The sequence below is a fragment of the Carcharodon carcharias genome, chromosome 9 (assembly GCF_017639515.1).
Source record: "Carcharodon carcharias isolate sCarCar2 chromosome 9, sCarCar2.pri, whole genome shotgun sequence".
Classification (NCBI taxonomy): domain Eukaryota; kingdom Metazoa; phylum Chordata; class Chondrichthyes; order Lamniformes; family Lamnidae; genus Carcharodon; species Carcharodon carcharias.
Window position 1 is genome coordinate 103,947,992 of NC_054475.1, and position 16,844 is coordinate 103,964,835.

Genomic DNA, 16,844 nt, shown 5'->3' on the forward strand with positions numbered 1-16,844 from the left:
CACTGCGATTTCGTGCTGGTGGGCAATTAAGGCCTGCCCAGCATGGAATGCAAGCAGCAGTGCCAGGCGCCGCCTGTGCGGGGTGGAGGAGGGGCGAGAGTGCATGCCAGCCAAGCATGAACTTCGCACTTGTGCATGAGTGCTGCATAATATCCCTGAGGCACATAGCTGCCTCATGGAGATGAAGAGATATAAAAAAAAGTTTAAAAATGTAATAAAACATGTCCCCTCATGTGACCCTGCCACATGAACAGGGACCTGCTATTATTGAAAAATTAAAGTTTTAATTTTATTTTTATTTGCTTTTGGAATCCTCATCCCACCCATGGATGAGGTTTCCAAAAAGATGCAAAGGCTGCTTGGCCTTTTTGCTTGCCCGCCAACCGTTAGGTTGGACAGACATCAAAAATTTTAATTTAATTGATAAGTTAATAGTCCTAATATGCCTTTTAATTGTCGGTGGGCGCGCTGCTGGCTCTGGTGCACACCCCCTGACTGAACTGCCGAGCGACTGCGGGTTGACATCGGCACGCTTGGCCAACGTTAACATGCGTCATTTCACACACAAGCAGGTCGGGCATGTGCCTGCCCACCGAGTGAAAATTTCTGCCCCGGTAAAGATTTTTCAGTTTCCAAGCAGACGCAGATTTTTCAGCATATTCAATCTAAGAGCCTACCAAGAATTTAACCAAATTACGATCAGCAAAATCAAAATATTGAATTATGAGATGATAACTTTAGTATTCATTAAGCGAGGGTTTATCAGTACCATAATCCTCGACTTCCCACAACATGGTCTGGATTTTATGGGCCACCCATGGGCAGGAAAGCAGATGGATGGATCCATTTAATAAGGCGCTATGCCGTCACTGCCATTCCCTTCACCAGCCCACCCAACCCCGCAGCTGCGATTTTACGAGCGCCTGCCCATGGCCTAACCGAGGCCCTTAAGTGGGCAATTAGTGCACACTTAAGGGCCTGATCCCACCTTCAATCAGAGTTAATGGGCACTGGGAGAGGCCATCCCCCAACATGCAATCTTAAAGATTTGTCCCTGAGGTTTGCCGGCCAGTGAAAAGGTGGGGTGGGGTCTTTTCAGGTCCATGGTACTAATCAGAAACTCCCCCCCACAACCCCCACAGTTTTTCCACCTTGCGTCCACACTTCCAAACTGCCATTTCCAATATGTCCTCCATCACTCTCGCTGAGGACTGCCAGCCCAATCTGAAGATCCCAGACTTAACTGGGTTCCAGTGCATCCATGGCTGTTCTTTCTCCTAAGCCTCCTAAAATACTGGAAGTGGCCACCGTTCCTGGTGGCACTGCCAGTATGAGGCTGTTAGCTCTATGAGGCGGACTTCCTCCTAGAAAATGGTGGGGTTCTTGCTTCGTAACAATTAAAGGTTCATTGGTCAAAAAATTATAGTGAGGCAAGTTCCCCTGACTTTTATCCTGGGGCGCGGGGAGCCCACCCTTAGTTTATAATCCAGCCCCATATGTGAGGGAGAGAGAAGAGAGACATTTGAAACATATACAAAAATGATTACGGAAGTACTGTTCTGTTTTTCAATGATTTCTTTTACCATTGAGTAGTAACTTCAAGATTCACATCGAGAGCCTGACTTTTACATTGCAGAATTTTTCATTGGCACATTGTGCCCATGCCAGCATCCACTTACTCTCATTTCCCATCTCTTTCCTCATATCCTTCAAAATGCTTCCTTTTCCTTTTGACCTATAAGGACTCAGTGTTTATATATTTTCATTACTCAAAAAAATATTCAATTGCCTTGTGTAGAATGTGCTATTTTATTGATGCACCAGGCCAAGCTTCATGCAAATTACTGTTTGATTAACAAGAAAAATTGGATAAATGGCATAATTTTTTCCAAAGGTGGAGGAAGGATGGCTGCATACTAAATAACTTTAATGAAGCACACAAATTTGAAGGAACGCTTCATAAATAGACACTCCCCCAAATGAGTATGCCACATAGCACAAGATGACTAAGGAAGAAATGAGGAAATAATTCTAAAATGGAGATTTCTACACTCAAAAGAAAACAAGCGTCAAATTGATCACTGATCTTTCACTATGTTATTACCTGGTTTCCTTATTACAAATTATAAATATGTACTAAATAGAGCAGCATTAGTAACTTTATTGCTGAAAAGGTATACTGTATGGGAAGCAACCCATCAGATCAATAGATTTCTTCATATGGAAGGCGAAGAGCATGTTAGGCAAGATAGAATCAGCTACATTCCTGCTCATGATTATTATCCACAGCCCCACCTTGAAGAATGGAAATGTGAATGTCTGGTATGAACAGGATCTGGCTTAGATGTATTATCTCCACAATTAAACAGCCTTCCAACACTCAACAGTGAAGGCTCATGCATGGATAATTAGCTGAGGTATCAGAGGGCAAACAACATCTATTGAACCATACCCCTGTAAGAAGTCAACATGTTCAAGAAAGGAAGAGAGCAAACTGATGAGGAAAGAGAAATGAAATATTTGCCAAAAATAATTGATAAAACTGGCGCTGGAAACATCATCCTTCCTGCTACTTTAATCATCCACATATTGATTAACCATTAACAAGATGCCGTGCAGCAACTCATCAAGACTTCTTTCACAACCCCTCCCAAACCTGAGACCACTAAGGGCAAGGACAGCAGCTGCATGGGAACACCACCACCTCCAAATTACCCTCCATGTCACTCGCCATCCTGACTTAGAAATATATCACCATTCCTTCATCGTTGCTGGATTAAAATCTTGTAACTCCCTCCTATCAGCACAGTGGGAATATCTACACTACATGGACTGCAGCTATTGAAGGTGACAGTGAGCTGCCACCTCAAGAGCAATTGGGGATGGGCAATATGCCAGCAACGCCCAACATCCTGCAACTGAGAACAAAATACAAACTGAATTTGAATCTCAGCTGTGTTACTGATCTGGTTTTGCTTTAATGGATGATTTTCCCTGGCTCTTAGTAAGACTGGGTTTAAGGGTTGGCAGAGTTAGGATCATCAATTCTTCAGGATGCAGAGAAAGGCAAATGCATTTCCAACATACTTTCATTTCTTGAACTATGTAATATTTGAATCTTCTCAAAATCATCTTATCAGTCATTACAAGGTGAGAATGGGTGCTGAAGAAAATAATTCTGTTAAAGGCGCATATAGAAAACAAATAGATATTATATTTTGTGAATGTACTGGGCTTTTTCTAATCATGTGATCTAATAACATTGTTCTTTTCTTTGAAGCTGGGCCTGGAAAGAGAAAAACTAAATGAATCAATCAGTCATTGTAGAAATATATCTCACTTATGGGATTATGAGAGAGAACTAATCTTAGAAAATCCATCAATAGTTATCTAATTTGCAGTGCTGTATAAGACTAATCATGAAGCTGTCGAAACTCTAGAAGTATTTGCTTTCTCAGTGCAATGGCAGTAGGGTTACCAACCCTCATGGATTACCATGGAGTCACTGGGAATTAAAGATTAATCTTCTGGACACTGCTGCAAGCAACCAAAGAAAAAAATAAATCTCATTGAATGGTGAATCATATTTACCTCATAAGTTTCTTGTTAGCTTCAGATGTTCCCAGAGACACAATAGTTCTGCCTATGTTTGAAGTTACAAGCAAACATATGTTTGCCCTTCCTCAACTGTCATATTGGTGTTCAGTGTCTGACGTTACTGTAAAGTAAGTGCTGTCTCACTTTAAGATTGCAACAAAACATAACCCTGGCTTGAACAGGTTGTGTGAGGTGGTTATTGACCAGTACTGCAGGGCTAGGGTTAGGACCATGCAAAATGGCAGGGGTCCCAAGCAAATCCAGTGACAAATTTAAGGTTCAAGATAAATCGATCTTGACTTTGTTGATTATTAACAACTTTACACCTTCAGCGGTGACTTATTTGACTGGAACAACTGTTGACAATTGAAAAGAATGGATGTTTGTTCAGTTAGCCTGTTCTATGAACATGCTTTTATTCGTTTCTGCTATTGACTGTCAGAACAGGATGTGTATAGTATCAAAATAAATGACATTGATTACTCTTTAAACACATATAGCAGTGATAATGGAGTAGTTTATATGACACCCTTTTCCACTGATGAAGAGTTAAGCACAAACTGTATAATGAGATAATTATACCCTAGTGGTCCAAAGAAGTGAAAAGGCACTGAAGAAAAGGATAAATATTTGGCATCATATCCAGTGTTCACATCATTTTTCGCACCAGTCTGCTCAAAATGAATACCCCTCTGAACCTATGGAAACTGTATCTGAAGCAAACAAAGAGGTCTTAATTGAAATCTGTCATTGGCTCAAATGCTGAAATCGAAGGTACACATTCAGCAATGACCACATACATTAATGTGCTATCCGACAATCTAACAATATCAGCAGGCAAGATGATGGACACTCAGTGATGTGAGGTTGTAATGCAAGGTCTGAAACAGATTAAGGATATATATACTCAATAATAAAAAAAATCCATGCCTCTTTGCAGGTGGCTCTTTCACTCTTCTTCTTGTGGCGAGATATTCTGGATTTACTGCACTCTGTTTGATAAACATACAACCTCAAAACATGATTTCAAGCACTGGTACTGAAGGTCACAATGATCATGATCATTCAGTAGCTCACATGTGTAACATGGTAAAATGATGGAATCTGAACTCGGGAATAAATAACAAAATCACCAAGCCAATATGGAGCTTATTTTGCTAGAACAGTCATACTGAAAGGCCCATGGCTTGTCACCTTGCTGAATGAAACCTGATTTTCCATGGGAAAACAGTTAAGTTTCTTGATTCTTATAATGGAAACTTTCTTGGGTAGACTGAAGTGCCAATGAAGTTCAACCAATAACGAGCAAACCTCAGAGTTGTATCGAGAGGAAGGAGATTGCTGACCATTATCTCAGCAAGAATATTCAGAACAAATTGATCAGCAAATTGAAAATGACCACCTTCAACCTGTGGTCAAACAGCTCCGTAGTGGTAGGTATTTTGATGTTATTATGGACTGTGTTACAGTTGTTTGTCACACCAAATAGCTACCTATCTCTGACTTTGCATAAATTTACCTGTGAGCTATATGCGTGTGTATTCATAACAGAACGTTTCATTGATTTTCTCAAGAGTCAAGACTCTTTTGGAGAGGGTCTCTCTAAAGTCCAACTGGGTCACCTCAAAAAGCAGGATGTTGATATTGCAAATTGGAGAGGACAATCATACAACAATAGAAGTAACATGAAAGACAGTCAACAGTGATGATGAAAAAAAAGTGCTGGATATTAGTGACAATGTTTTGTCTATGCTTTGTTGCAGTCAAAGTCTAAATCTGGCTCTTTTGGGTGGTGCAAAGTCAACGTCTTTGGCTATAACATTTTCAGCATCCTGTAGTGCATCGGTACAGTGGGTAGCTTCTACTCACAGTGCTTTCTATATTAAGGGAGCACATCAAATAATTGTCTCTGAAAGAGCTCGGAGATACTCAGTGGGAAAGTTGCACTGATAGTGCCGAGGCGTGTCACTATCAGATCAAAGAAGTGGTCAGTGTTTTTAATGCTGTTGCCATTTATGCTTGAGAAAACAACAGAGAGCCTTGCAAAAGAGATTGGCTCTTGACACTTCAGTTTGTGTCTTATTATGTGGTTTAATGTCTTGTGCACATATCATGCAACTAAGGCCCTTCAAAGCAATAGTAGCAATATCAGTCAGCGTGATCAGAAATGAGGTAGAAGATGTGCAAAAGTGACTGCAATCCTGTAGGGGAAAAGGGTAAATGCTACCCCCTGTATTACTGTTCAAGAAGTTAATACTGAATGCATAAAGTTTAGGAAGGAGACTGCTACTATCACTCTAACCTGACACAGAAAGCCAAAAACAAACAAGCTAAGAGATGTAGCCGGCAATCAAGCAGCAGATTCAAAGGACTAGGATTGAGTTACAGTAGTGGTTAAGGAATTGGATGCAATGGAAAGATTGTAAGTTCAAATTGAATTCATAAATCTTAATTCAATAAACGCCCCAGAAAAAATGACCATGAAAACAGCCCAATTGTCATAAAAAACCCACTGGTTTATTTGATGTCCTTCAAGGAAGTGAAGCGCCCAGCCCTGTGGGGACTGTTTGACAAATTACTAGAGCACACATTACAAGGTTGACTCTAATGCCCACTGAGGTGTCCTGTCAAACCACCCATTAGTGCTACCATTTTAAAGTGACAGCAACCATCTAAGGGTAACCAAGGATGGACACAAATATGGTCTTGCCAATTTGCCAACATCCTGAGAAGAAGTAAAATAAATATATACTACACTACAAAAAAGGTGTTAATGAATGATGGGTATTAAGGCAGGGAAAGTGCAGGATAGTTAAAATCATTTACTAAGCCTTCGGGTGTCATCCTACCAAATAACTGATTAACAAAATAGACAGCTCAATTAATACTAAACTAAATAAATTGCATTTAACATCCATGTCATCCTTGAATATCTTCAAGAAAAGTAACATTTAAAATAGAACTTAAATATTGTCAACTATGACACAAGATAAAAAGTTTTACAAAGATAAAAACAAAATACTCCGGATGCTAGAAATCTGAAACAAAAACAGAAAACGCTAGAAAAACTCAGCACGTCTGACAGCATCAGTGGAGAGAGAAAAACTAAGTTAACGTTTCGAGTCCGTGTGACCCTTCTTCAGAGCACCTGCATTACTGCCTCACCATGTGCAATAGAGCGGGCACATCACACAAGTGGGTGGTATCCTAACTGTTCACTTTGGGGACACTCGAGTGTGTCTGGCATTTGGTCACTCTGGAGCAACCTTGTAAGGGTCACTACTGAGAGACCAGTACCTGTTGACTGAGTTGCAACCATTCCTTTCATAGTAAATGCAGCAACCTGACCCTATTGTCACCGACTGGGTGGGCTCTCCCTCCCCAACAAAGATACCCTCACACTTATCCATTTGTTAACCCCAAGAGAACCAAGGTGTGGGATATTTACCTTGGTGGAATGGAGAAGGTTATTCATATTATTGCGGCACTACAGACAGGTTCTCTGGACAACCCCACAGCTGCTGACCTCTTCCACCACCTCTGCTTAGGTTTGCTTGGTTAGGTGGCGAGGTCTTCTCATTCTATCGAGATAGATAGGTTCTTGATTGGTAAGGGGATTGAAGGTTATGGGGAGAAGGCGGGAGAATGGGGTTGAGAAACTTATCAACCATGATTGAATGGCGGAGCAGACTCGATGGGCCGAATGGCCTAATTTCTGCTCCCTGGGAAGGAGGTTCTTCCACCTTTCCCGAATAACATTAACATGAAGGGAGTCATCACTGAACTGTGGAGTCACCCAGGATCTTCCTTTTGCCATGCCAACAAGCACCCTGTTCCTCTGGCTTTCACAATGCCTGCCTCCTGCAGGCCTTTTCCAACTGGCAGGGCTGGACTGCTGGTTGGGTTTTCAGGGAAGGCTGGCTTCAAGAAGGGAAGGCTCAGGTGGGGAAAGCTTCAGCTACATTATGATTCTGGCAGCAATTTAAAGATGGTGCCACCACATCAGCTAATGCCACGGCAGCTGCCTCAATGTCCGCCTCCATCCCCAGAATGATCAGTCCCCACCACAGCTGACAGTTAATTGGCTGGCCAGCACAAGATGGTTGTGTAATTGAGATTGAGTCGGAAGCAGCAAAGCCACCTGCTTTTGGCCCTGGTGGACTCTCTGCACCACTGCTCATAAAATCAGCCCACGGCTCTGCTATGTCATGATAGTTTTGAATATGAGCACACTGTAAGAACAACTTACATTTATACGGAAAAGGAGTGTTGAAAATTTCAGCAGCTTTTCTGGATGTGATGCCTTTAATCTGAAAACCCCAATACCAGTTAAGGCGAGCTCCTTTTGTGTATGCGAAGCGCTGACCTAAATTGGTCCTCGGTCAAGCAACATCTTGACTTTAAAGTTCTCATCCTCGTTTTCAATACCCTCCATGGCCTTGCCTCTTCCTATTTCTGTAATCTTCTCCAGCTCTGGAGCTCCCTGAGATATCCGCACTTCTTTAATTCTGGCCTCTTGAGCATCCCCAATTTTAATCACTCTACCGTTGGTGGCTGCACCTTCAACTGTCTAGGATCTAAGCCCTAGAATACATTCCCTATATGTTTCTGCCTCACTTTTCTCCTTTAAGATAGTCCTTACAAACTTCTCTTTGACCAAGCTTTTGGTCATCTGACTTAATATCGGTCTTTGTGGCTCAACCTTATTTTGTTTTATAATGCTCTTGTGAAATGCTTTGAGATATTTTATTCCATTAAAGGTGCTATATAAGTTGTTGTTGTTTTTAAAAATAAGAAATTTTGATCACTAATTGGAAATAAAAAAAATTACTGTTGAGATGGTGAAAACAATTGGGGCCCAATATTAACACAGTAAAGTACATTACAGACCACATTCTGGACAGAAGTCACCAAGGGATGTCAGTACTTATTAGATTTATGATGAGAAATAATAATCCAAAACGGATCTCAATTTGCAGTTTAATATCACACTGGTGCCATGTGATGAGCATTTCACAATTTCCAATGTTTAAGCAAATTTGTGATCTACCTCCCAATAAAACCCTCACAAATGCTTCAGTACAAGTGTGATGCCAATGTAAATAATTGAAAGAAAAGCTCTTTAGAAAAGTAAGCAATTTAGATCCTTTAGAGCTGATGTGAGAACTAAAAAGTCTCTGAAGTGATTCAGAGTGAAATGCTTCCAAAAGAAATCTTGAATTTATCATTGTTAGTAGATTGTAGAAAATACATTCCAGTAAGCCGCATTGTGCTACGCATTTTCCTATGTTATAACTGTAGAATGTATTTCTCAAAACTGTAAAGGTGGGTTCTGATGAAAGGTCAGACCTGAGGCGTTAACTTTGTTTTTCTCTCCACAGAAGTTACCTGACCTATTGAGTACTTCCAGCATTTCTGTTTTCATTTCAGATTTCCAGCATCAGCAGTATTTTGCTTGTTATCAAAATTTTAACAGTTCAAGAACTGAGCCAGTATAATGAGCCAGGAAAAGCTAGGTAAATGAGCTGTGCTATCCATTATTGGGCCAGTAAGCCTTTCTGAAGAATGAAATTGTTAACAAAACCCAAAAGATAATTCAGAATTATTGAAGTAGAATTAATCTATCCTTAAACATAATAAAGTACAACTTCGCTATAACAAACAATGTTTATAAGAACCATCATCCTTCATGCCTACTTCAACAATCCCAAAGGCATGACCTTATTTTTTCCCATGGGATCAACTTTACTGCAATAGGTACTTAAGCAGGATTTACCTAGACATGGCAGGAAATTCAAGCTGAAGTTAATTGGAAGATAGTTCGAATCCTGCATGACATATACACTTGTTGCCTGATAGATGGTTCATCATCTGTACACAAATAAATTGATGGCACTGAGTCAGGGAGAGGATGAAGAAACACTTGATGATGAGGACAAAGAAGACATATAATGACAGCCACAACTATGCAAACTTCTTACTGTCATTACTGGAATTAAATATTATAAAAATTATTTTCAAACTGGTTATTAAAACAGAAACACCATGCATAGAGAAAAACATGAAAGATATGATAATAGCTTTCCTTAACAGTAAAACTATATTAAATTTAAATTGATGTTTTCTCCATTTTTCTGATGCAACAATTCACCAAAACTAGTATAGTGATACAACAATCTGCCAGACCCAAGATGTTTCATTGCAGTGAATTCTGACTGTATTATTACCTTGTCATACAATCTATAAAGGTCTACTGCACAGAAAAAGGCCCTTCGGCCCATCAGGTCTGTGCCAGTCAAACAAGTATCTAACTATTCTAATCCCATTTTCCAGCACTAGGCCCATAGTCTTGAATGCCATGGCATTGCAAGTGCACATCCAAACACTTCTTCAATGTTATGAGGGTTTCTGCCTCTACCACCCTTTCAGGCAGTGAGTTCCAGATTTCCACCACTCTCTGGGTAAAAAAATTCTTCCTCACATCACCTCTAAACTTCCTGTCCCTTACCTTAAATCTACGCCCCCTGGTTATTGATCCCTCCACCAAGGGGAAAAATTCCTTCCTGTCTACCCTATCTATGCCCCTTATAATTTTAAACAGCTTAATCATGTCCCCCCTCAATCTCCTCTGCTCCAGAGAAAATAACCCCAGTCTATCCAATCTCTCCTCATAACTAAAATTCTCCAGCCCAGGCAACATCCTGGTAAATCTCATCTGCACTCTCTCTAGTGCAATCACATCCTTCCTATCATGCGGATTCCAGAACTGCACGCAATACTCTAGCTGTAGCCTAACCAGCATTTTATACAGTTCCAGCATAACCTCCCTGCTCTTATATTCTATGCCTTGGCTAATAAAGGCAAGTATCCCATATGCCTTCTTAGCCAAATTATCTAGCTGTCCCGCTACCTTAAGGGACCAGTGGACATGTATACCAAGGTCCCTCTGGGTCCTCGGTACTTCCCAGGGTCCTCCCATTCACCGTGTATTCCTGTGCCTTGTTTGCATCACCTCACATTTATCTGGATTAAATTCCATTTGTGACTGATCAGCCCATCTGACCAGCCCGTCTATATCCTCACAATTTACCACCACACCAGTTTTCGTGTCATCCACGAACTTACTGACCAACCCTCCTATATTCAAGTCTAAATTGCTTATATATACCACAAACAGCAAGGGACCCAACACCGATCCCTGTGGAACCCCGCTGGACACAGGCATCCAGTCACAAAAACACCCCTCGACCATCACCCTCTGCTTCCTGCCACTCAGCCAATTCTGGATCCAATTTGCCAAATTGCCTTGGATCCCATGGGCTCTTACCTTCATTATCAGTCTCCCATGCGGGACCTTATCAAAAGGCTTGCTGAAATCCAAGTAGACTAATTCAAATGCATTGCCCTCATCTACACACCTGGTCACTTCTTCAAAAAATTCAATCAAATTGATCAGACATGACCTCACCGTAACAAAACCATGCTGACTGTCCTTGATTAATCCCTGCCTCTCCAAGTGTATATTAATTCTGTCCCTCAGAATTGTTTCCAATAGTTTCCCCACCACTGACGTTAGACTGACTGGCCTGTAGTTCCCTGGTTTATCCCTTCCCCTCTTCTTGAATAACGGTATCACATTGGCTGTCCTCCAGTCCTCTGGCACCTCTCCTGTGGCCAGAGAGGTATTGAAAATTATTGCCAGCACCCCTGCAATCTTCTCCCTTGCCTCACTCAACAGCCTGGGATACATTTCATCCAGGCCTGGAGATTTATCTACATTTAAGCCTGCCAGACCACTTAGAACCTCTTCCCTTTCTATGCTAATTTCTTTAATTATATCACAGTCCTTCGGCCTGATTTCCATACCCATGTCGTCCCACTCACTTGTGAACGCCGACACAAAGTATTCATTTAGAACCTTACCTACGTCTTCCGGCTCCACATACAAATTACCACTATGGTCCTTAATGGATCCTACTCTTTCCCTAGTTATCCTCTTACTCATCATGTACTTGTAAAATAACATTGGATTTTCCTTTATTTTAACTGCTAATGTTTATTCATATCCCCATTTTGCTCCCCTAGTTTCCTTTTGAAGTTCCTCCCTACACATTCTATACTCCTCTAGGGCTTCCACTGTTTTGAGCCCTTGCTATCTGCCATAAGCCTCCCTTTTTGTCTTTATCCAGTTCTGTATACCCCTCAACATCCAGCGTTCCCTAGATTTGTTGATCCCATTCCTTGTCTTTACTGGAATATGTTGGCCCTGTACTCTTCCTATTTCCTTCTTGAATGAGTCCCACTGCTTTGACACAGGTTTACCTAAAAATAGCTGTTCCCAGTCCACTCTGGCCATATCATATCTGATCTTATTAAAATTGGCCTTCCCCCAATTTAGAACTCTCATTTCTGGCCCAAACCTGTCCTATTCCATAACAGCCTTGAATCTAACAGAGTTATGATCACTATCTGCAAAATGCTCCCCCACTGATACCTCTCCCACTTGCCCGGTTTCATTCCCTAAAATTAAGTCCAGGATTGCCCCTCTCTTGTAAGGCCTTCTACGCACTGGCTTAAAAAGCTCTCCTGGATGCATTTGAAATCCCCCACTATTACTACCATATTATTTTTACACTTCTCTGAAATTTGCCTACATATCTGCTCTTCTATTTTTCTGACTGTTTGGGGGCCTTGTGATATATACTGGGTGATATAAAAGCATTCAAGGCAGATTAGAAAGTGGTAAACTGAGCTAGTGGCCTAAAATCCTACAACCAGTTCAGATCATCTACTAGAAAGGAGAGCCGTGTGTACCAAAGATGCTAATCGCTCACACAGAGGACATTGTGCATTCTGCCATTCCTATTATGCATTCCATTTATGCAATAGGTATGGGAAATAAGTTGCTTACATTTAACCTCTGTAAATAACAATTGAATGGAAGGAGCTTTTAGAAGCTTGGTTGGTGCATTAATTCAATCACATTAATTCTTGATTCTCAAGACCACCACATTGAAAACCCTTCTATAGTGATCTTACTGAAATCTCACTTCTTTCACAGTGAGCTATGGAATTTGTGAATATTTGTTCCCTAACTAAATGGCAGAAAAAAGCAAAGCTGACTACCATGATGTTAGAACATATGCACGTTAATGTGAGGAGTGTTACAAATAAGCTTGAGGAGCTACGGACACACTTTGACACAAAGGGCAGAATTTTATGCCTCATGGGCAGGTGTGCGCCTGACCCGAATGGGCGTAAATTACATGAGCTGACCGTTGGGCGAGCATCCCAACCTCATGGTGCACTTGCGCGATATTTTGCTCGGCAGGCGCACACTGAGTCGGAAGCACACCCACTGACAATTAAGTGGGCAATTAAGAGCATTAACTGCACAATTGTCAGTGATTTTTCGTGGCCTGTCCAACCTTATGGTTGGTGGACAGGCCAATCGGCCAGGCAGACTTCACATTTTTGAGGAAACCTCATCCAAGGGTGGGATCTTTAGGAAATACAATAAAAAGAAACGTCTGGGGCCAGCATTTTTAAGAGATATGTTTTCAGGTGCTTGATTGTGCTGCATGGACTCCTTTTGCAGCTTTTTTGTGCTTTATTTTATTATTTGGAGGTCTGCAGCTCCCTGAGGCAGCTGTCTGTCTTCAGGGAGCTCAGTGGAAGCGCTCACCTGCGCCCATGATGATGTCGTCGCCCGCCCTTATCCCACCCCACCCCAGCAGTGCTTTTCAGCACGCATTTCATGCTGGCTGACCGTTAATTGGCCAGCCAACGTGAAGTCATGGTCAGGGGCCAATCACAGTCAGGGACGCATTTCCTGACCGCTCCCGGACCCATTGATTGCACGCGTCCAACAAAGGAACAATTCAGGCTATGGGATTTTAATATGGTGCCTATAACGAAGACCTGGCTTAAAAATGGGAACTAAACATTTTGGTTACAATGTAATCATAAGGGAATAAAAGTGCTTGGATGAGGGTTGGAGTTTGCAGTAATATTGTTACAGTCCTCCGGAGAGACGATATTTAGAGGGTTTAGAGTTCTTTGATGAAGTAATAGAGAGGGTTGATGAAGGTAGTGCAGTAGTTGTTATGTATATGGACTTTCAAAATGCATTTGATAAAGTACCACATAACAGACTTACTTGAAAATTTGAAATACATGGTATTAAAAAGGTTAGTCAGACATCATTTCCCTCTCATAAATCTGTTCTGGCTGTCCTTTATTCACCATACTTTTGTCAATGAATTAATTTTGTTCTTTAATAGTTTTCCCACCACTGATGTTAGGTTAACTGGCCTGTAGTTAACAGTTTTATCCCCCTCCACATTTTTGAACAATGATACAACAGTTTGCAATCTTCCATCCTCTTGCTCCACTCCCAAGGAGGATTGGTTGAAATACTGTGGTCACACCTTCTGTTATCTCCAGCCTAACTCCTTTCAGCAACCTAGAATACATCTCTTCAGAACCGATGACTTGCTAACTTTGAGCGATGCCAAGTTATTTAGCACTACTTTCTGCATATATTTATCCTATCCAAGATCTCTACTCCCCATTCCTCTACTGAAATATTAACTTCATCCTCTTTTGTGAAGACAGATGGAAAGTATTCATTCATTACTTTGGCCATCCCTCTACCACCAGAAGGTTTCCTTTCTTGTCCCTAATCAACATTGACATTCCTTTAATTATCCTTTTAATTTTTATGTGTTTAGAAAAGATTTTTGTGTTCCCTTTAAGACACCTGATCTTTTTTCATGCTCTCTTTCCCCTTTTTATACCCCATATTAAAAAGACAATGTGGAGTTATGTAATTGGTTAACGGGTAGGAAAGAGAGAGTTTTTTTGTGGAGTGCCGAGGCAAACGATCACCGCAGCTCCAAGAAACAAAAATTGTGCTTCCGAAATCTCTCGATATCGATAAAGCGCAAGTGCCTCATCCATGTGCTAATGAACAGACTTTTTTTTGACTTGAGAGAAGTATACCAGTGGGACACACAGGGGTTGGTATTAGGACCATTGCTTTCCTTGTCATGTAAAAATGTCCCAGACTTGGGTATAGGAGTATAATTTTGAAGTTTGCAGGTATTAAAATTCGGTAACATAGTAAACAGTGAGCAGAATATCTGCAGACTTGAAGAGGATATAGAAAGACATGAAATAGTCAAGACATATGGCAGATGCAATTTAATGTGGATAAATGTGAAATGATGCACTTTGGGAGGAACAGAATGGCAATATAATCCATGTTGAATTTTTTTGAGGAGGATGGAAGAACAAAGGCCTTCAAGGGGAGTATATTCACAGATCTTTGATGGTGGCAGGGCAAGTAGATAAGGCGGTTATGAACACATTTAGGATACTTGGCTGAAAAGACATTGCCATTGAATATGTAAACAAGTAACTCATGCTAAACACTTCCACATCACTGATTAGACCTCAGCTAAGGCACAATTCTGGCATCATACTTTAGGAAAAATGCCAAGGCCTTGAAGAGAACACCACATTAAGGAGAAATTGAATAAAGATGTGCAAAATTATGAGGTGTTTTCATGAAGTATAAAGGGAAAAATTGTTTCTCCTGCTAAGTGGGTTGTTAAGGATTATTTAAAATAATTGACAAAAGAACTGGAGAGGAAATCAGGAGAATTCTTTTCACAGAGTTTTGCTAAGATCTGGAATGCACTAATTGAAAGGATGGTGGAATCGATTGCATAGGAACTTTCAAAAGGCAATTGGACATGTACATTCCAAGAGTAGGGGAAGACATTGAACTGTAATTGGTGTGACCATGAACCTCTTGCTCCATCCAAATTGCCTTCCCTCACCCCAACCCTCCCTTATGCATTTATGCTTTCAGAAATCCAAGAAACACTGCCTGACCAACGTGTACAGCTTTCTGATGAAGGGCATGTGCAAGAACATATGTCTGATAAAGAAGCACTGGAGCTCAGATATTCTTTTTTTATTCATTTATGGGATATGGGCATCGCTGGCTGGCCAGCATTTATTGCCCATTCCTAATTGCCCTTGAGAAGGTGATGATGAGCTGCCTTCTTGAAATGCAAGAGTCCCTGTGGTGTGGTTACACCCACAGTGCTGTTAAGAAAGGAGTTCCAGGATTTTGATCCAGCAACAGTGAAGGAACGGCGGTATATTTCCAAGTCAGTACAGTGAGTGGCTTGGAGGGGAACTTCTAGGTGGTGGTGTTCCCATGTATCTACTGCCCTTGTCCTTCTAGATGGTAGTGGCTATGGGTTTTGAATGTGCTGGCCAAGGATATATTGTTGAGTTTCTGCAGTGAATTTTGTAGATGGTACATACTACTGCCACCATCGATGGTGGAGGGAGTGAATGTTTGTGGATGGGGTGCCCAATCAAGCGGGCTGCTTTGTCCTGGATGGTGTCAAGCTTCTGTGTGTTGTTGGAGCTGCACACCTCCAGGCAGTTGGAGAGTATTTCATCAAACTCCTGACTTGTGCCTTGTAGATTGTGGGCAGGCTTTGGGGAGTCAGGAGGTGAGTTACCCACTACAGGATTCTTAGCCTCTGACCTGTTGTCGCTACAGTAATTATATGCTAGCCCAGTTAAGTTTTTGGTCAATGCTAACCCACGGAATCATGGGGCATTCAGTGATGGTAATGCTATTGTATGTCAAGGGGCAATGGTTCGATTCTCTTTTGTTGGAGATAGTTATTGCCTGGTACATGTGTGGCATGAATGTCACTTGCCACTTGTCAGCCTAAGCCTGGATATTGTCCAAATCTTGCTGCATTTGGACATGGACTGCTTCAGTATCTGAAGAGTCACGAATAGTGCTGAACATTGCACAATTATCCGCAAACATCCCCACTTCTGACCTTATGATGGAAGGAAGTTCATTGATAAAGCATCTGAAATGGTTGGGCCTAGGACACTACCCTGAGGAACTCCTGCAGTGACATCCTAGAACTGAGGTGATTAACCTCTAACAACCACAACCATCTTCCTTTGTGCTAGGTATGACCCCAACCAGTGGAGAGCTTTCTCTGGATTCCCATTGACTCAAGTTTTGGTAGGGCGCCTTGATGCCACAATCTGTCAAATGGTGCCTTGATGTTAAGGGCGGTCACTCTCACCTCACCTCTGGTGTTCAGCTCTTTTGTCCATGTTTGTCCAAGGCTGTAATGAGGTCAGAGGTTGACTGACCCTGGCAAAACCCAAACTGAACGTCTGTGAGCACGTTTTTG